Source organism: Amblyomma mixtum, chromosome 3 (assembly GCF_055824585.1).
Source record: "Amblyomma mixtum isolate Tamu chromosome 3, ASM5582458v1, whole genome shotgun sequence".
In the NCBI taxonomy this organism is placed as follows: Eukaryota; Metazoa; Arthropoda; class Arachnida; order Ixodida; family Ixodidae; genus Amblyomma; species Amblyomma mixtum.
In genome coordinates, this window is record NC_143014.1 from 40878838 (window position 1) to 40900464 (window position 21627).

The window sequence follows — 21627 nt, forward strand, 5'->3', positions numbered from 1 at the left end:
CGGGGCTATTTTTTCACACTCATCTTTATCACTAACGATGTTCCACATGTTTTACCCTTTATTGCCCAGTGTCTGCGAATTCGCGACACCGTTTCCACACCCCGCACTCATTTCTACGTGGAGCTTGGATACAAATTCTGACGTCAACATGCTCTCAGCTGCCAGTGTCTTCCGGTCAAAATGTTTGGTGTCGAACACAGCAAGCTATGCGAAGAAATAGGGGGCGCGAATGTGCGACTTCGAGTTAGTTCGAGGCTTTCAATATGGTCTTTCTTACAACTCGGACTAGCTACACAAAATGGAGGAAATGCATTATAATCGTTGCTGATTAACGACATGCCGCTTTCTCAAATTTTAGCGGCGCTAACACAATTTTGATATCAGCTTTTCAAAGTAGTTTACCTAGCATAATGGTGGGAGTAGGGTTTTTTTTTCTTTGAGTGATTCATAATTGGGCATTCCAGGGTTAAGCCTGCGCCATGCTTGTGAAAACAGAACAGCGCGTTATTTTACGACAGCTGATTGGCCTACGAGGCACGGTGGAAGAACCGCGCTCCTATAGGCACGCGCTACTGCCAGTCATAATAGCGGGGGCGGCACCGACACATCTCCAGAGATTCCGGGCAGGCACCGCAGTAAGGATCCTCTATTTTTTTCTTTTAAAAGACAGAGGAGCCTTACGCCGCAGGTGTGGCCGGCCCATCTATGGGACACCTTTTCGACCAATCCTTAATTTTCCGTCACGCCAACGGCAACGTCGACACCGGCTTTTCGGCGACACGGAGCCCTTACGCTGTCGCGTAAAACAAAAAGCAAAACGGTAGGGTTTAAACGTAGTTCAACAGAGTAGACGTGCGAAAGCATGTGTTTAGCCTGGTTGACTCATGGTTTTGTTTTTCTGAGTCATCGGCACGTCTGGCGACGATATTAGACTCAGGTTAAGCTCTGGTCGGGGTTAAGCTGATCTTATCTGTTCGCGCCGCAGGTGGAAGTTGATGAAGACGACGGTGTGCAGTGCACAGCGCGAGAGTGTGTTGCAGCTTAACACGAGGCGTGATCGGCTGCGGCAATAGGATATATTGCTCTCGAGCAGTGGCCAGCGAAGCTGGTCTCTTCGCGACGCAGCGGGTTTGAATCCCAGTCGCGGCAATATTGATTTTATTAATGCGCAAGCATTACTTAGCTCATGCGTGGAGTTAACAAAAAATGTTAACAGAATGTGTGGACAGAAAGTGAGGACACTTATCCGAGCTTACCCGAGTTACTCGGTAGAAACTCGGGCAGGTTCGGAGGAGCGTCGCGCCAGCTGCGCGAGAGGTTGCTCGAGAAGAGCAATTAACATGGGTCACACAATCTCTACCGGTGGTTGTGGCAGGAACAGCCACCTGCCAGTGCTGTGGCGCATCGCTTAACAGCTGCGCCACTGCGCTGGTAGTGGTATGAGGACCCGCCGCCACCTCTGAATGTTAAGTAGAGAATGACCAATTCTGCACATACGGTCATTAACCCACGGTGCTCCGAATGGCCTGCAGTTTGGTGGACAACGCGATTTAGGTTACCCAAATCACAAACGCACCAACGGTAACCTAAACCATCGTGACCTAAACCAATCATGTCTCAACAGAAGCCACTGACTGACTGACCCCTGTTCAAGGGCATGATTAACAGAATTGAGACAGGCAGCATACGAACTTCTTTAATGTAGTCCATAACTTCTAGCATGTTATTACTGCCTATGTCAATATAAGTTTTGTATGTTTTAAGCAAATACACCTTTGAACAGTAGAGAAAAAGAATATATACAATAAAAGTTTAATGAAAAGTTATAACTTAAATAAACAAAAAAGAACTCGATGTCTTGCGTCCCCATAAAAAAAAGAGGTTTCAGGGCCTGAAACAAAGAAATCAGTGCCAGGCACAACACAGTTTCAGAAAAAGCAGCGAGTTCTTTACGTACAAAGTGGCTTAAAGGGTTAACTGTTGACCACCATACGTTTCCCATCCATAGTTTCTAATATTATTTTGTCTGCACACGCGGTGGCTTAGTGGTTACGGCGCTCGGCTGCTGAAAGAAGCGGGTGCGATCTCGGCCGCGACGTTTGAATTTTGATGGCGGCGAAATTCTAGAGGACCGTGTACTGTGCGATCTCAGTGCGCGTTAAAGACCCCAGGTAGTCGAAATTTCCGGAGCCCTTCACTACGGCGTCCCTCATAGCCCGAGTCGTTTTGGGACTTTAAACCCCGATAAACCACAAACCATAACATTATTGTCGGTTTATCGTGAATGACGCACGTTGCGGCAATGAGAAGAAATTTAGGGCCGATCAATACCATTGATGCGGAGCAAATGCAATAGCATTTTCAGTGCCTAAGCACTAATCCGATGGGTACCAACACCGAGCAAAATCGTCCGTTGTTCCGTTGTCCGCAGCTGGCCTAGCGCGAGCGCTCCGTCCCGCGACACTGCCCACTCGTCGCCTTCTACGCGGCACTAATCAGCTGCGTGCTATGTGTTTGCTCTCTCGTAGCCGTGAAAGAGCCCTCGCCAAGTCCCAACTGGTCTGTTTGCGGCAGAACTGCGGCGTGCTTCCGTAGCGGCCTCGTTGTTTGGAAGGCGTACGCAGTGATTCGGACTCGTCCGCAAGAGTGAGTGTGCCCCGAAACGATAAGGTATGCCTTCGCACTGTATTCGAATGTTATAAACATTCTCTGCAATGTTTCTTTTTTTTTTCACTCGCCGTTCCATTCCAATTCAGATTCTATTCTTATTGAATTCCTATTTGTAATAATTTCTTTTATTCATTTTTGCTGTGTACTTTTACTCCTGCCTCTCCCTCCTCTCCCCTAAAAGTGGGAGATGGATTTCCCTCTCTTCACCTGCTGCCTGTCTTGGTTGGTAGGCGAAGGCTTCAAACAGACGCCGCCGACGACGGACACTTTTCGCCTCTGTGGCAGTCCTAATGATATGGCATTAAACAATTCACAACGTTTATACTTCCCGCGTACATTCCATTACAAAGTTCAGCGAGAGCTTTTTATAAAAGATCTCTGCCCCTTCCACCCCTTCCTTAATTCCTTCCTGTCTCTAGCTTTGCTGCCAATCTAGTGTGAAAATAAAGCAGTGCGCACGAATAGAGACGCACGCCTGATTCAGAGCATCATTCAGCATCACGGTTTTCCACAAAAGTTCTGACTCAGGGCTCCTACTACGCACGCCCTACACCGTGCGTTGTATGCACATGTCCTTTTTATTACGAAAACACTTCTAGCCGCACTCCCCGGGTTTCATCGGTGTGTGAAGCCTCTGAGTAGCAAGTGTAACTGGCTCACTGGTTCAGTGAACACCTCACTCGCGCTGTGAGTAGGTACTGGTGCCAACCTACGAATTGAGATAGATAGGGACTAAAAAAAAACGGCGAAAGAAGCGCAGGACGAGAGCTTCCAGTTTTTTGAAGAGAGAGACAAGGCAGCGCCGAAAAGACAAGGGCGACAAAAGACGAGCACAGGACAAGCACTGAACCATCAGAACGGAAAGAAGGAAGGTGGGGATAAAAGGAGTACAAAAGGAACGCGCTCGCCCCCGGGAGGGCTCGAACCTCCAACCTTTCGGTTAACAGCCGAACGCGCTAGCCGATTGCGCCACGGAGGCGGAGCGTCTGCAGATGAGAGCTCGGCTGGTGAAAAGGAGCAAGCTGGGCGAATTTGATACCATGCACTTTTAAATCAAGGTAATGGAGACAAAGAAAAAATGGCGGAAAAGGAAGAGGACGACAGCTTCCTCTTTTTTGAAGGGAGGCATTCTACTTCCGGCCACCGAGCGTGACGGACGCTTGTAGAATGGGCTCCACTGGAGCAGCGATAGCGGCCCGTGCCGGCCGCGGAAACAGGATTGCTGCAACTGCAGATAACGAGTATCAGGTTCTTTTGCCAACTTTGCCTACCGGACGGGTGGTGTTAAATACTGTTTTTCTTCATGGCGATGTGCGACTGCGGCCCTTCAAAGTCGAGGACTTCCGTGATGCCCTGGTCAAGAACGGAACTCTCCCTGACGTGACAGCGGTGGGGGCGTACCAGGTTAACCACGTATGGGCGATGACCCTCAGCACTCCCGAGGCAACCAAGCGGCTGCTCGCCGTGAAGGAAATGCAAGTGAAAGGGGGCCGGTGCATGATCATCGACCCTGAGGACCAGCACGTCAAACTACGGCTGCATTGGATGCTGCCCGGTGTCGATGGCATTTGCAGCGTTCGGAAAGATCACCGCTGTGACCCGCGAACGGTGGCGAGTTCAAGGTATGACTGAAAAGGCCTCTACTACAAGGACTGTTTTATTGAAGACGAAGCCAGGCGTTACAATCGAAGACATCCCTCATCAGCTGAGGGTGGCGGGAGAGCTGGCGCTTGTGGTTGTGCCCGGTAGGCCAATGCAATGTCTGCGCTGTCGCGGCACTGGACACGTACGGTGGGAATGTAAAATTCCTCGCTGTCAGAAATGTAAGCGATTCGGTCATGGTGAAGCTGATTGCATTCGCACCTGCGCATCGGCCACGGGAGCTGCGTTGGAGGACGAAAAGGCGGAGTTGCAAATGGATGCCGCTGAAGCTGAGGCGGCGGCTAAGGAAGCAGGGGGAGCGGAGAAGGTGGCAGTAGCCACCGTCTCCTCACCTGCTTCTGCGGAGGACACCGACATGCCCAGCGACCAAGGGAAGGAACCTGAACTTCCAGGGGCCGTGGCGACCGAAACGGCAGAAGACGGCGGATCTGCAGGTGCTTCAAAAACCCAGGTGCCCGAACCTATGTGCAGCGACGAGGGCAGGGATGACGGCGACGGGCGCATGGCGACCGTTAGTGCTCCCGTGAAGCGTCCTCACAATCTGACTCTCAACGAAGGGACCAACGAGACTACCACCAGTGCAGAGAAGCCTCCAACGAAAGCTGCGCAGGCCCGGAGGCCTGCATTCAAGCCGCGCCCGAACGTTTCATCTGACAGACGAGTCGCCGCAAGTTCACCTTTGCGGCAAGGCCACGGCGACCGACCTGAGGACCCTGGCGACAAACAAAGCGTCTAGCGATACGCTGGACGTGATAGGTAAGCGCCATGCTCTCGTTCTCCACACCTTTTTGTCGAAATGGCTCCGCAATGTTGTCTGAAAATAGCCACACTTAATGCAAGGGGGTTGGCGGGGAAAAGAAAACAGAGTCAAGTATATCGACTCATAACAGACTATGACATTGATCTGTTGGCGATACAAGAAACTAAAGTAGACGGGGAGGAAGAGACCAGGAGCATGGTGCAGCGTTTCAAGTGTAGGTATTACGCAGTAGTTGCTCATGCAGTTGGAACGTCGGCTGGGTGTGTGCTCTTCGTCAAAAAGCTACCGGGCCTGGTTGTTCAGGCTTATGCAACATGTTCTCATGGACGATTTATTGTGCTTGATTATGCTTACTTGAATGTGGAGTGGAGAATAATCTGCCTTTACGCACCTAACAAAGTTGACGAGAGGGCAGCCTTTTTTGGAAAAGTTGACGAGTACTTCACTGTCGAAAGGCAAATGATCGTCATGGGGGATTTCAACTGTGTCTTGGCTGCGCGTGACAAAACAAGTGATAAAATATTCAGAGACAGAAGTACCGAAAGACTGTCCGAGGTAGTGGAAAAATGGAATTTTGAAGATGTGGCTGACTGTTTAGAGGGTGAGCGGGATGTGCAATTCACGCACTTTCAGCGGACGAGTCACGCACGTCTAGACCGTATTTATATGGCGGTAGACCTGCTTCCAAAATGCAACAATTACGAGGTTGTACCTGAGTCCTTCTCGGACCGCTGTTTGGTACAATGTCGGATAGGAACAGCAAAACGGGACAATGCTTTTAATTGGGACTTGTAGAAATTTAGTGATAAGCTGTTAAAGTGTGAACGTTTTTGTGACAATATAAAAGCAGAAATTGGCAAAGTAGAGCCAAATTCAAGACAAACGTTATGGGAGCAGTGGGAGCTATGTAAGCAGCAAATTAAAATATACGCAATTGAAAAGGCTAGCTGCTTGAAAAAAGAGGAAAAAATAAAGGAAAAGGATTTAAGAGAACTGCTGCGGGAACTAATTGAGCAGGAGAGTAAAGCTCCGGGTAAGTAGATTGATGACGTAAGGAAAATTAAACAAAAGCTTGAAGTTATGGAACAAGAGCGTTATCGCCGTGCGCTGGTGCGTGCGAGAGCCGAAGAGGCGGTTTTTTTTTTCATTTATTTATTCGTCTTTGTTGCATTACAAATGTACGCAAACACTGCCCGGACCCATAGCCAACGGCTAGTAACGGGTCCAATCGAAAAAAAGTATACAAACATGCAGGCAACAATATACCAAAATAAAGACAGTAAGTTAGTATAAAGAAGGCTATACATCACTCTCAACACTTGTAAGAGCATCAACAAAAGAAACACATATATTACAGATTATATAAACTAAAAACTTACAGATCAAACAAAACGCGTAGAACTTACACAAAAATTAAGGCATCACAAAAGCTAGGGGAAAATAGCTGTTAAGTATTTACAAAGCATCAGAAGGGTACAACACACAAGAAGAGGATAAAATGATTTCAGTGCACACTTTTTAATCACAAAAACATTCTTAGAATAGACGCAAATGTATAAATCTATAAATAAATCAAGGTATCAGGATTCGGCTACATGCAAATATCAGGCAAATATCTAAGACGACTAGTAAAAAGTGAAAGTATGAACTCAAAGTGTGTCATTCTTTTTAAGGTAATAATTTTTTATTCCAATGGAGAAGTTGTAGGCAGTCTTTAGGTCATGTGGTAGATTATTCCAAATTTTTACGCCCGTAAACGCCTGTCGGTGAAACACCAACAAATTGCGCCACGGAGGCTGAGCGCCAGTCGGGAGAACTCAGCTGGTGAGAAGGAGCAAGCTGGGCAAATTTGATACCATGTACATTTTAATCAAGGCAATGGGGACAAAAAAAATGGCGAAAAAAGAAGAGGACGACAGCTTCCTGTTTTTTGAAGGGAGAGATAAGGCAGCGCAAAAAATACAAGGACTTCGAAAGACGACCACAGGACAAGCACTGAACCGTCGGAACGGAAAAAAGGAAGGTAGGGATAAAAGAAGTACAAAAAGGATACGCTCGCCCCCGGGAGGGCTCGAACCTCCAACCTTTCGGTTAACAGCCGAACGCGCTAGCCGATTGCGCCACGGAGGCTTTTTTTTCTTCTTTATTTTCGAGATTGACATGAAAACAATAAGACCACTTCAGCTACACTTGAGGTGATACGGGTGAAGTTAAAATTTCTTAAGTTTCACTAGATCATCTAGTAGTGTTACCCACTGGGGTGGGTCACGCTGCGCCTGGTAACATTCCCGCAGATAAACAGCACTTTCAACAAAGTTCTCACGTGTACTACGAGTGTTTATATCCGCATGCCTTACTTGCATTCGCGTTTTCCACTAGCTGTGGAGGCCAAGAAGCATTAATAAGTCGTAGGGTACCTCTTTGCGATCAACTGGTAGAAATCTGATACCATAAGGGTGCAGTGCTAGTTCTTTCTTGATGGTTCTCTGCAGGACATCCCAGAAAAGTATGGCGTCCCAGCAGTCTAGGAAAACATGTTCAATTGTCTCCGGCTGCTTACATAACAGGCATTTTGTTGTCCATGGGACAAAGATTCCTTTTTCATGGAGCCAGGTTTTAACGGGTAGTGTATTAGAGTGCAATTTGAAAAAGAATGTTTTCACTGTCGGCCGGACCGGCATCATTTTCACCCGTTTTAAAATATCCTGCCCTGGGCCTCCACGGTAAGGCGCACGATACAAAGGTGGCGGCAGCATAATATCAACCAGATCCTTATACAGCTTCTTTTTGGGAACGTTATACAGGTATTCTAGTGAAAAACTCACTTCCAACAACCTGAAGGAAAGGACAACCTCACGCAAATATCCGTTTACAGCACCACACATGTTTTCACACGATGACACTATGATTCCAGGGAGCAGCCTTTGCAACCGCATTTGCATAACAGTTCTCAAAAATATGTCATTTTGATCACGAAGGAAAATAAAGCGCGACACCACTTGACGCAAAAACAAATGAACCAGTCCAACGCCACCGCTTTTGACTGAAATAAACAAGTTTGTTCGCCTGGCTTTCTCCCAGGTCGACGCCCAAAGAAACACTGCAAACACTCGATGGATTTTTTGAATATTGCTGCGCGACGCACAGAGCACATTCATCACGTACCATATCTTAGAAATAAAAAAAAAAACATTGCACACAAAGGCACGTGAAAAGATTGACAGCTGCCTTCCTTGCCACGCGTCCGCTTTCTCTCTTGCCTTTAACGTCTCCTCGTTCCAGTGTGTACTGGGATCGCGATAGCTTTTTAGGGGCACCCCAAGGTACCGCGTCGGTAAGTCAGTCCATTGCAGTCGAGAAAAAAAATCTGGTGAAATATCCCATTCCCCATGCCAATATCCTGAGCTTTTTCCCCAGTTTATCTGACATCAGTTTGGTCGCAGAACTTTTCTTCCACATTCGTAGCTTCACGAATGCTGTCTCTGTTTGTGCAAAATACCGCTATGTCGTCCGCGTATGCAAGGATTTTCACTTCGGCTGCCTGAAGCTTGAATCCAGAAATGCAGTCACTGTTAAGAATGGCCAAGCACAACGGCTCGAGATATACTGCAAAAAGCAGGGGAGAGAGCGGGCATCCCTGTCTCACCGACGAGCGTACTATGAGGCTGTTGGTAAGTTCGCCGTTAACTATAATTCTCGTCGTACAATTTGCGTAAGCCATTTTTACCCCTTCTACTATTACGTTACCCAGGTTGGCATGCTCTAGAATGGAGAAAAGAATGTCATGAGAAACACGGTCGAAAGCTTTTGCTAAATCTAGCTGCATCATAGCTACTTGACTGCCAAGCGCGTCAACGCATTCTAATACGCTTCGTGCAACATGTATATTTGTGGCAATGCTGCGACCTTTGATGCCACAGGTTTGATGCGGCCCAACTAACTTGGCGATTACACTTTGCAATCTGCTGGCTAAAATCTTCATGAACACCTTGTAATCCACAGTTGTGAGGCTGATTGGTCTATAGGACCCCACCAACATACGTTTCTCCGTGTCATCAGTCTCGGGAATTAAAACAATGTGGGAGGTAGTAAAAGACAATGGAACTTGATTATTTTCATAAGCTTCTGTTAATACTTCCGGAGAATTCGGCTGGTGAGAAGGACAAAGCTGGGCAAATTTGATACCATGTACTTTTTAATCAAGGCAATGGGGACAAAAAAATGGCGAAAAAAGAAGAGGACGACAGCTTCCTGTTTTTTGAAGGGAGGGATAAGGCAGCGCAAAAAATACAAGGACTTCGAAAGACGACCACAGGACAAGCACTGAACCGTCGGAACGGAAAAAAAGAAGGTAGGGATAAAAGAAGCACAAAAGGGTTACGCTCGCCCCCAGGAGGGCTCGAACCTCCAACCTTTCGGTTAACAGCCGAACGCGCTAGCCGATTGCGCCACGGAGGCTTTTTTTTTTCTTTATTACCGACTTGGCCGGGAAAACAAAACAAAAATACAATGACATGACAATAAAAGCACAGGTCAGTTTCTAGCTAGTGCACGATGATAAAATGGGTTAAATGATTTTAGTTGGTCGAGGACAGGCAGCCACTCAGGCTGAGGAGCTTGCTGTCCGAAAACTTCCTGAGTATAGACCTTTTTCAGTTTTAGCCTCGCTCCCAGCGCGCCGAACACTGCCATGTTGCTTTCCTCCTCTCTGGCTGGTTCGGAAAGGCGGTGTCCGTGCGTCCCGTGCGTTCTCTGCGGTTCTCCGTGCTTACTGTATGCGGTTGCTTAGCTGTAGTAGCCCGATTTGGGTGTATGTGCGATGAAAGCTGCAACGAGGTCTTCGGGAAACCACTGAGTAGTCGTCTACTGTTCAAACAACTACAGGAAGCGAAGACTGCTTGAAGCGGAGCAATGTGAAGAACACAGAGAGCCACGGCGGCAGTGCGGTTGCGGGCTGTTTCAGCTACACCTTACACGCGAGCACCTACTGCTGATGTTGCTAAGATATGTGTCGTCTGCGACCCTTGCAAAATCAAAACATAAATAATAATTTGGGTAAATGATGCAGCAGCACTGCGGGTTACGTGAAACATTTCTGTTATAACTGCCGACACTGGCGACTGATTATTAACGACAGCGGCACTGTAAACACAGATATTTGACAGCACCTGAGAGCCATGATGCATTGCACAAATGCCACAGCTGTTTGCTTGCAGTAAATATCCGATAAACCAGCAGGACTTAAAAAACTGAAGGCCACAGCTTTGACGTGTCCACCCTGCATCGTGACACCTCATGCTTCGACCAAATACTATTTTCAACTGACGCCATAATGCAAAGTGCCGATTGGTAAAAAAAAAATGTGCCTATTAGGGACGTGCAATCAGCAGGCACGCAGTGCCCACCCGACCACACGCACGCGCTTTCTCGTTCTTTCGGCATTAAGCAGCGGCCGCACCCGAGACGGACCAAGCAGATACGCCCCTCAGGAACTGTCACAGCAGGTGCACCAGTTTCGAGTGTATAAATTACATCGCGTTCGAAGGCCAGATGCCTCTCTACTACATCTTTTTCCGAGTTTAGCGAAATGTCAGACGACGCGAAGCTCAAAATCCAGTTTCCTGCGACACTTTGCTTCGACGCGCGGCGCCGACGGATCCACTGGCGCTCCGAAGAGCGCTGCCACACATTCGCATGTTGACGCTAAGAGTGAAGCACCCTACATTTGCACGCTTCACCGGTTATTTTACCGTTCGTACCAAAAAATCAAGAAATTTATGCGAAGCCAAAAGCCGCAACAGGATTCTGTGCGCTTATGCGCTCCAGCGGTGCCTTGTCCATGTAGCACTACAGAAAGTACCGTTTTTTAGGACAGTGCAGAGGGAAAATGTAGTGAAAGACGTGGTCGAACGCAGTTTCAATCTGTTCGTGTTACCGGCGCAACGCAGAGCAGACCGCTTGAGCGCTTGACAGCAACGCTGCTGTTAGCTCGGAACGGAACGATTTTTCTTTTATAAATATAACTACAACATAGAAGCGCTAAGCAAGTTTCGTGCTCGCATTAATAAATGTCTCCATTATAGATACCAGAAAGCCGTTAAATGAATTGCGCACACTTGCGTAGAAGCGCACCTCCAATGTCGATTTTCGGCACAACTTGAAGGGAAACATCCGCTTCGCCGCTCGCCGAAGCACGGGCCATTTTGTTCACAGTTGCTCAGTGCATACAGTACAACACTTTGCAGGCCAAATACTAAAAAAATCAACACTCGGATAAGGCTGAACCGCGCGGCGAGTACTCGCTGTCTGTACTGCAGCGGCGGCCGCCCAAGCCAACATGGCGGAGAAATCGGCCAGACGCAAGACGGCGCTGCTGTCGAAAGATGGCCGCGCGCACCTGAAAAAGGTCTATACATGATGCTCTCAATGAAATACTGATGAGCCGGATTCACAACATGTTCATGCCTGACATCCAGTCGCGTACGCCATAGGCTGTGCATGCAGAGCAACATTAGCAGGTCGCAAGGCACTTCACCTGGCTCTGCACATGGTAGGAAGCGTATTCCAAAAGGAGTCAGGGCGAAATCTTTTTTCAGTGTGCGCTTCAACACATCCCAAAGAAAAACAGCGTCATGACAGTCGAGAAAGATATGTTCTATAGTTTCCACTTTCTTGCAAATAAGACACTCTACTGACCAAGGTACAAAAAGGCCTTTGCTTTGCAACCATGGCTTCATTGGGAGGGTTCCAGTATGCAATTGAAAAAAGAAAGAACGCACTGAAGGCTTCACCGGCATTCTTTTGACTCTTTTTAGAACATCTCTTTCGGGACCCAGAAGATATGCACTGCGATAAACAGGCACTGGCAGAAACACATCAAGCAGGTCCTTGTACATCTTTTTCCTTGTTACAATGGTTAGATATTCATCGGAAAATTTTGACCGAAGAATACGGACTGCTGCAACAACTTCTTGCAAAAAAGCACTTAACCCACTCCGCCCTGCAGACATGGATGACACAACATAATCAGGCAGTGATTCTGACAATCGCACTTGTATAACAGTTCGCAGATAATCATTATCTTGACGCAAGAAAAAGAATCTAGTGACTATCTGTCTCAGAAATAAATCTGATAACCCTAGCCCCCCGTTCCGCACCTTGTGGAACAGATTGCATCGGCTGGTACGTTCCCATGTTGACGCCCAAATAAATGTTGCAAACACTCTGTGCAACCTTTGCACTGAAGTCCTTGGCAAAGTTAACGCTTGCAGAACGTAAAAAATCCTCGCTATTAAAAACATGTTGCACACCGTAGCTCTTGCAAACATGGAAAAGTTGTGACCGCCCCATTTGCTTGTCTGAGCTTTGACTCGTTCGGTTTCATGGGCCCAATATTCTTTGCTTTCTCTGTAGTTGGTTAGCGGCACGCCGAGGTACTTTCCTGGCGTGTCTACCCACTTCATTCGACAGAATACTTCTGGCGTGGCCTGCCACTTTCCATGCCAAAAACCAAAACATTTCTGCCAGCTTACCGCACAGCCACTTGCATCACAAAAATTTACGGCTTCTCTCACCACTTCTTGCACGCTTTCCTGGTCTCTGCAGAACACTGCTATATCATCTGCATATGCCAATACCTTCACTTCAGTATGACAAAAGGCGTAACCTCGAATGTTTTGCGTAGTTAACAGCTTTTAAACAAAAGGGCTCCAGGTAAAGTGCAAAAAGCAGTGGAGAAAGAGGGCAACCCTGCCTCACTGACGACAAGACAGGAATACTATTACTCAGGCGGTTATTAATTATAAACCTTGATGTACAGCCATCATAAACCATTTTCACGCCATCAGTGATGATACATCCCACATTCACATGTTCCAAAAGCACGAACAAAATTTCATGCACAACTTTATCAAACGCCTTATGCAGGTCCAGTTGCATCATGGCGACACGACCCTCCGTTGCATCACAGCATTCAAGGACACTCCTAGCTACGTGTATGTTAGTAAAAATGGATCTGTCTTTTATGCCGCAGGTCTGGTGTGGGCCAACAAGGGTTTTAATTACTGTTTGGAGTCGTCCGGCTAGCACTTTCATATAAATTTTGTAGTCTACGTTAGTTAAGCTTATTGGGCGGTAACACTCAACTGACTGCAACCTACTAGGGTCGTCCGATTTTGGGATCAACACCACGTGGGAAGTTCGAAAAGACGGCGGAGTTAACTTTCTTTCGTAACACTCGCTTATTACGCGCTGCAATGCTATTGCCATTTCTGTTTTCAAAGCCATGTAAAGTGCGGCACCGAGGCCGTCCGGCCCAGGCGACTTGTTTAAGCTCAGCTGCTGTATTGCAGCTTCGATTTCTGCTGCCGTTATTGGCTCCTCAAGTACCTGCGCCAGGTCCTCCTCGACTCTTGGCATTAGCGACAGGAATGCAGTTTTGTAATGTTCAACATCAGGCGTTTTAAGGCTGAACAAGGTTTGGTAATATTCCAGAAACGCCCTTTCAATCACCTCAGATTCGGAAGTTACGTCATTGCGATAACAAATTTCCTTTATCTCTTTCGAAACTGCATACTGTTTTTCGTCGTTGAGCGCCCTTTTTGTCGGCGTCTCCCCAAGCCAAAATCTTTCGCTGCGCGCCCTTATCACAGCACCTCGATATTTCGTTTCATCTATTAGTTCAAGCTTAGTTTTGGTCTGTTTTATTTCTTGTCTGTACAACCCCGGCTTGACGCCTTCCATGCTGAGCATGAAATCAAGCTCGGTACGAAGTTCCTTTTCTTGCTGTTTTTCTTTACGCTTTAAAGCACATGCTCTTTCTATAGCGGCCACTTTCACGTCGCGTTTATATTGTTCCCATGTTTGTATAAAGTCTGTCTCTTTTTCTAACAAGCTTTTGACTGAGTCTTTTAGTTTCTTGCTAAACTCGTCATCCTCCAACAATGAGTCATTAAATTTCCATAATTCCCAACTAAACTTGACAGTCCTTTTCCTCTCCCCAAGTGTGATCACGAGTAAAGAATGATCACTGAAGCTGACGTGTACAGTCTGGTACTGGGAACACAAGGGCACAACCTCAGAAGAAACAAATTCTGTCCAGCCTTGCGTGACTAACGCCTTGGAAATGCGTGTACTGTGCTTGTTCCGAACCTTGAATTATAATGCCAATGTCTTCCAATTCTGCCTCATTAATTATCTCAGACAGCAGCTCGGCACTCGTGTCCTGCAGGGTTTTGTTCGTTGTTCTATCTTCAGGTCTACACACACAGTTAAAATCTCCAAGCAATAGTACACGCTTTTCTGTCAGCAGGAAAGGTTGAACACGGCGAAAAAAGCCATCTCGTTCGGGAATTCTATTAGGTGCATATACACACACAGCTCTCCACTCTACTCCAGAAACGTAAAAATCGCATGCTACAATCCGGCCACTTTCACAGGAAAATACAGTTTCCACGGCGACTTTGCCGTTTCGAGTTAAAATCAGACACCCTCCCGACTTTCCTTCTGCATGGCACACGCAAACACTGAACTGTGCACGGTAAATTTCTGCCATCGCATCTGTCGACTCTTCGCTTTCAATTTTTGTCTCTTGAACAGCCAACAGATCGATTTCGTTTTCGAACAAGAGACGTTTAAGCTGATTTTGCCTTCTTCGCGCAGAAAGACCTCTCACGTTCAGTGTGGCAATACGCAAACTAGATGTTAGTTGAGACGCCATCTAAATGGTTGGGATTCGCCGCTCTCGAAGTGACATCGGTTTGCAGCTCACCTCATCAAAAATCCTTCCAGCTTGCAAAGTACGGCGGTGTCAGCACTGAACCCGATCGAAGACCGGGTTACCAACACGGAGACCCTGCAAGGCACCTCCGCTAAGGCGGAGGGGCAGCCGACGAAGTCCTACGATCAGGAGGGACGTTCGGCTTGGGCTTGTAGGCCGCACGTCGAACAGGAGGCGCTTTGGGAAGAGGCTCCTCATGGTCCGTCCCATCGTAGTTCGTCGCCTTGTCATCAGCTTCGTCGTGCGTCCTCTTCGCTGGCAAAGTTGACGCCGCGGGCATCTCCGTGTCAATGTCCTTCTCGTCGGTCGGTTCCAAAACCGTCTCAGGTGCACCTACCGAAGCATCATCTGCTTTTCCCGCCTCCGCCTCAGTTCTGGTGTCAGGCACAGATGGTTCTGCTGAGCTGGCAGCCTCATGTTCCGTGGGAAGCACTGCTTTTTCTGAGGCTATGCTTTTCGGTACTGCTTCTTCCCGACTCTCACGGGTCGCCTCTACCGCGTCGACTTCGTCCATAATATGCTCCTCTGTAGTATCCCTACGACCAGGACCAGCTACGGTAGCATATGTTCGCACGCACTGGGCGTCGTCGTGGCCGAAGCGACGACAGAGCCCGCAACGTGGCACACGGCACTCCCGACGTATGTGTCCGGTGCCGCGGCACCGGAGGCAGAGCGGAGCTCTGCCAGGAACGTGGACGAGTGCGACATCCTCTCCAACACGCAACTGGTGCGGTAAGTCCTCGAAGGTGACGCCCACCTTCAGCTTCAATGTCACTGAGCGTGTAGTAGACGACTTGTCGACGCAGCCTTTGACTCTCCACTTGTCCCGAGTTATGTCGGTCACTTTTCCAAAAGCCGCCAGAGCTGCCTTCACGTCGTCGTTTTGCACGCCGTGTAGCAGCCAGAACAGCTTCAGCCGGACGCCCTGGTTGCGTGGGTCAATGACCACACAGCGGTGGTCCTTGACTTTGAACGCCTCCGCCTGTAGCATTTTGTTTTTTCCTTCTTCAGTGCAGAATGTCACGGCCCAAACATGATTCATCTGATATGCCCCGAGGGCAACCACTTCCGGCAGCAACGACAGACGCTCAAGAGCGTCACGAAAGTTTTCAACACGGTATGGCCTGGCTTGGACGTCGCCATGAAAAAAAACAGTATGCAAAACGCTCGAACCTGTTGGCAAATGCGGCAAAATCAGCTGGTAGTCCTCGTTCGGTTTGATCGTACTCCTGATACCGCGGCCCGGCTGGGCCGCTGAATCCGCTCCTTGGGAGCCCATGATACACACGTCCGTCACGCTCGGTGGCCGGAAGTAGAATCCTTGCGCCACGGAGACTGAGCGCCTGTCCGGAGAACTCGGCTGGTGAGAAGGACAAAGCTGGGCAAATTTGATACAATGTACTTTTTAATCAAGGCAATGGGGACAAAAAAAATGGCGAAAAAAGAAGAGGACGACCGCTTCCTGTTTTTTGAAGGGAGGGATAAGGCAGCGCAAAACATACAAGGACTTCGAAAGACGACCACAGGACAAGCACTGAACCGTCGGAACGGAAAAAAGGAAGGTAGGGATAAAAGTAGTACAAAATGGTTACGCTCGCCCCCGGGAGGGCTCGAACCTCCAACCTTTCGGTTAACAGCCGAACGCGCTAGCCGATTTGTTTCTTTATTTCCGGTATTCACATATACATACAAAACAAACCACAATCACCAACTAAGTTAAAAACGACCGCACACCTTGTGCGGACGTACTTAAAAGTCCTTCATCGACAATAACGGTTCCAAACGTGACAGCCATTCTGGGACACATTCCTGCAACTTTTGCTCCTCAAAAAAGTTTCTGATGCTTTCTCTGAAATATAGTCGTGCAGGTGTTACATCAGGATCAGCGTGCCGAACCGCCATTCTGCATTTCCAAATACTATGCAGGCACATTAACATAATCAAGTCAAAAGGGGTTCCGTCATCACTTTAATTGTTAAGTAACGAATTCCATGGGGTCGAGTGGAAACTCTTTTGTGATGGTACGCTGGAGCACATCCCAGAGGAACACAGCATCCCAAAAATGCAGGAACACATGCTCAATTGTTTCTTCTTTTCTGCATATTATGCAATGTGTACCCCATGGAACAAAAAAACCCCTTTCGACCATCCACGCTTTTACAGTGAGAGTTCCCGTATGAAGTTTAAAAGGAAAGAGTTTACACCAGCTGGGATTGACATTGCTTTCACGCGCTTTAAAACGTTCTTCCCAAGGCCTGCTCTGTAAAGAGACCGATATAACGTTACGGGCAGAACCACATCGCAGAGATCTTTATAGAGCTTTTTCCCATTGACTTCGCTCAGATATTCAAGTGAAAACCGTGTTTACAGAAACCTGCACGAAATGACGACTTCACGCAGAAAGCCATGGACGCCGCCAGGCAAACTCCCGACGGGCACAACCATATTAGGCAGTTGCATCCCCAAGCGAAGTTGACAGATAGTACGTAAGAAAGGATGGTTCACATCCCTGAAGAAAAAGAAGCGATTGACCACTTGTCTCAAAAACAAATGCGCCAAATAAAGTCTTCCATTCCGAACTCGCAAAAACAAATTAGTGCGGCTTGTTCTTTCCCAAGATGATGCTCAAATGAAAACGGCGAACACGCGATGAAATTTTTGTATGTTTACCCTTGAGCAATGCAAGACTTGGAGGGTGTACCAAATTTTGCTAACTAAAAAAATGTTACAAATTGTGGCTTTCGCAAACATCGACCAATTCCACCCATTCCACTTATTTGCTCTATCTCGAAGATTGTCCACTTCTCTCCTCCAGTACGATTCATTATCCTTTAACAGTCGAGGGGCACACCCAAGTATTTGACTGGAGTTCTAACGAAGGTCATGTTGCCAAAAGTGGCTGTTGTCGCCGGCCAATCCCCGTGCCAGAATCCCAGGCACTTAGACCAGTTTAGAGCGCTACCACTAACAGTACAAAACCTTTTTACACATTGGACAGCATGCGCGACACTATCAGTGTCGGCGCAGAACATCGCTACATCATCTGCGTAAGCCAAGAGACGGACTTCCGCTTCCTGCAGTTTGAAACCACGTACACAATCACTCTTTATGACACTTAAACAAAGGGGCTCAATGTACAAACAAAACAACAGCGGCGAGAGGGGGCAACCCTGGCGCACCGAGCGCTGGACTTGCTCTCGGTGCGCTCTCCCATCACCTTGTTGATAATTAGCCGCGTTGAGCAATCCCGGTACGCCATGAAAACCCCGTCTCTTATAATTCTACCGACATTTACATAATCTAAAACACTCAACAGAACATCATGAGACACCCTATCAAACACTTTCTCCAAATCTATTTGGAGCATTGCTACACGCGTACCCATTGCGTCGCAACACTCGAGTATACTTCGCGCTATGTGTATATGTGTTGAAATCATCCGGCCTTTAATTCCGCATGTTTGATGCGGCCCGACTAACTCGTGAATAACTGTCTGCAGCCTCTTAGCCAATACCTTCATCATTATCTTGTAGTCACAATTCGTGAGGCAAATGGGTCGGTAAGACGTCACTCTGCGCAGTACAACTGGGTCTTCTGACTTCGGTATGAGGACCGTGTGGGAAGACGAGAAAGAAGGGGGTAGTACATTTCTATCGAATGCCTCGTTGTAAACGTCCGCCAACAATGGAGAAAGAGCACCTTTTAAACATTTGTAAAAGGCTGAAGTCAGACCATCTGGTCCTGGAGATTTCCCCGGATGCATGCTTTCGATAGCGCTTCGCACTTCTTCGGCTGAAATAGGTGCCTCTATTATGTCTCTCGTTGTGTCCTCTAACCTTGGCATCAATGACAGGAAATCGTTGTTGAAACGATCTATGTCGACTGAAAAATTGTCAAAAAAAGCACGGTAGTGCTCGTAGAAGGCGCGTTCGATGTCTTCCGCCGTATCGCTAACTTTTCCATTATGTTCAATCTCCGTTATCTGGTTGCGCCGTGCATGCCACTTCTCTGAGCTCAGCGCTCTCTTTGAAGGTGCTTCTCCCGCTATCAGCCTATCAGCCCTTGCTCTGACCAGAGCACCACGGTATCTTTTGACGTCAAACTGCTCTAGTTTGTGCTTTAGCGCTCGAATATCGTCCATAAAAAATGCCGGGCATTCGACACTCTTCACTTATCAATTTTTCTAGGTTCCTGCACATCACTTTTTCTTCCTCTCGCTTTTCTCTGCATATAGCGCTCGATCGCTCTAATGCTTTCATCTTGACTGCCTGCTTAAAGTTCTCCCATTTTTCGCTCTTTGTCTTGTTATTCATCGCATTCATTTCTTGAAATTGATTAGTTATAGCCGCCATGAACTGTTCGTCGTTGAGTATCTTTGAATTTAATTTCCACAACTGCCACTCGAAATTGTTTTTTCTTCCTTTTTGCACTGCCTATTACAAAACTGACTAAGCAATGATCACTAAATGAAACAGCACTCACTTGATAGTGCCTGCAAAGTGGTATTACATCAAGGCTCACGTAAGCTCTATCTAGCCGAGCGTGACTGGATGCCTGAAAATGGGTATACTGGGGTATACTGTGCAGCTCTCCCACCGCCAAGACATTCGGCCACATCTTCCAAATTGCAGTCTCTTATTATCTCGCTTAGCAGAGTGGTGATAGCGTCTTTGTATGGGCGGGTGCTAGTTTTATCGTGGGCTGAAAGGACGCAGTTAAAACCACCAATAACAATGAGGAGCCTGTCACAGCGAATATATTGTTTCAGCTGCTCAAAAAATTGACGTCTTTCCTCGGCCACAGTTGGCGCGTACAAACAAATGACACGCCACTTTGAAGAAAACAATGAAACATCGCATATAATAAGGCGACCCGACGGGAAAGTTAATACAGATTCAATTTTTGGACCAAGGCTCTCTCGCACAAATAGCACACACCCAGAAGAAGTACCCACGGCATGGCTCACAACAGCGCAGTATCGCGCTAGGAATCGGTGCACCATGCCTTCGGTTTCCACATCGCCCTCAACCTTTGTCTCCTGCACTGCTACAAAGTCCAAGTCAAAGTCGCTTACCAATCGGTACAATTGACTCTGCTTCCTCCTAGAGGCAAGCCCACGAACGTTTAGAGTCGCGACACGAATTGACTTATCCATTACGATTTTTTTTTTCAAGGCGGAGTAAATACCGGAGGCATGGCGCTTACCTCACAACTGGGCTGTGTTGCTGAGTGCCTTGGCACAAAGGAAGGTAGCGATAAAAGAAGTGTAAAAGTGATGAGCTCGCCCCCGGGAGGGCTCGAACCTCCAACCTTTCGGTTAACAGCCGAACGCGCTAGCCGATTGCGCCACGGAGGCTTTTTTTTCCTTTATTACCGACTTGGCCGGGCAAACAAAACAAAAATACAATGACATGACAATAAAAGCACAGGTCAGTTTCTAGCTAGTGCACGATGATAAAATGGGTTAAATGATTTTAGTTGGTCGAGGACAGGCAGCCACTCAGGCTGAGGAGCTTGCTGTCCGAAAACTTCCTGAGTATACATGATGCTCTCAATGAAATACTGATGAGCCGGATTCACAACAACATGTTCATGCCTGACATCCATTCGCGTACGCCATAGGCTGTGCATGTAGAGCAACATTAGCAGGTCGCAAGGCACTTCACCTGTTTCTGCACATGGTAGGAAGCGTATTCCAAAAGGCGTCAAAGGTAACTCTTTTTTCAGGGTGCGTTTCGAGACATCCCAAAGAAAGACAGCGTCATGACAATCGAGAAGGATATGCTCTATAGTTTCCACTTTTTTGCAAATTAGACATTCCACTGACCAAGGTACAAAAAGGCCTTTGCTCTGCAACCATGGCTTCACTGGGAGGGTTCCAGTATGCAATTGAAAAAAGAAAGAACGCACTGAAGGCTTCACCGGCATTCTTTTTACCCTTTTTAGCACATCGCGTTCGCGACCCAAAAGATATGCACTGCGATAAACAGGCACTGGCAGAAACACATCAAGCAGGTCCTTGTACATCTTTTTCCTTGTTACAATGGCTAGATACTCATCGGAAAATTTTGCCCGAAGAATACGCACTGCTGCAACAACTTCTTGCAAGAAAGCACTTAACCCACTCCGACCTGCAGACATGGATGACACAACATAATCAGGCAGTGGTTCTAACAATCGCACTTGCATAATAGTTCGCAGAAAATCATTATCTTGACGCAAGAAAAAGAATCTAGTCACTATCTGCCTCAGAAATAAATTTGATAATCCTAGCCCCCCGTTCCGCACCTTATGGAACAGATTGCATCGGCTGGTACGTTCCCATGTTGACGACCAAATAAACGTTGCAAACACTCTGTGCAACCTTTGCACTGAAGTCCTTGGCAAAGTTAACGCTTGCAGAACATAGAAAATACTTGCTATTAAAAACATGTTGCACACCGTAGCTCTTGAAAACATGGAAAATTTGTGACCCTCCCATTTGCCTGTCTGAGCTTTGACTCGTTCGGTTTCATGGGCCCAATATTCTTTGCTTTCTGTGTAGTTGGTTAGCGGCACGCCGAGGTACTTTCCTGGCGTGTCTAGCCACTTCATTCGACAGAATACTTCTGGCGTGGCTTGCCACTTTCCATGCCAAAAACCAAAACATTTCTGCCAGCTTATCGCACAGCCACTTGCATCACAAAAATTTACGGCTTCTCTCACCACTTCTTGCACGCTTTCCTGGTCTCTGCAGAACACTGCTATATCATCTGCA

General features: G+C 47.4%; 4 non-coding genes across 4 annotated transcripts; all 4 read right to left on the bottom strand.

The window, feature by feature from the left end:
- Positions 1-3575: 3575 nt before the first annotated feature.
- On the bottom strand, positions 3576-3649 carry TRNAN-GUU (transfer RNA asparagine (anticodon GUU)). Its single transcript has one exon. It is a non-coding gene; the product is annotated as a tRNA-Asn (tRNA).
- A 3499-nt stretch (positions 3650-7148) lies between these two features.
- Positions 7149-7222, bottom strand: TRNAN-GUU (transfer RNA asparagine (anticodon GUU)). Its single transcript has one exon. It is a non-coding gene; the product is annotated as a tRNA-Asn (tRNA).
- A 2254-nt stretch (positions 7223-9476) lies between these two features.
- On the bottom strand, positions 9477-9550 carry TRNAN-GUU (transfer RNA asparagine (anticodon GUU)). Its single transcript has one exon. It is a non-coding gene; the product is annotated as a tRNA-Asn (tRNA).
- Positions 9551-20152: 10602 nt separating this feature from the next.
- TRNAN-GUU (transfer RNA asparagine (anticodon GUU)) lies at positions 20153-20226 on the bottom strand. The gene has a single exon. It is a non-coding gene; the product is annotated as a tRNA-Asn (tRNA).
- Between the last annotated feature and the right edge of the window lie 1401 nt (positions 20227-21627).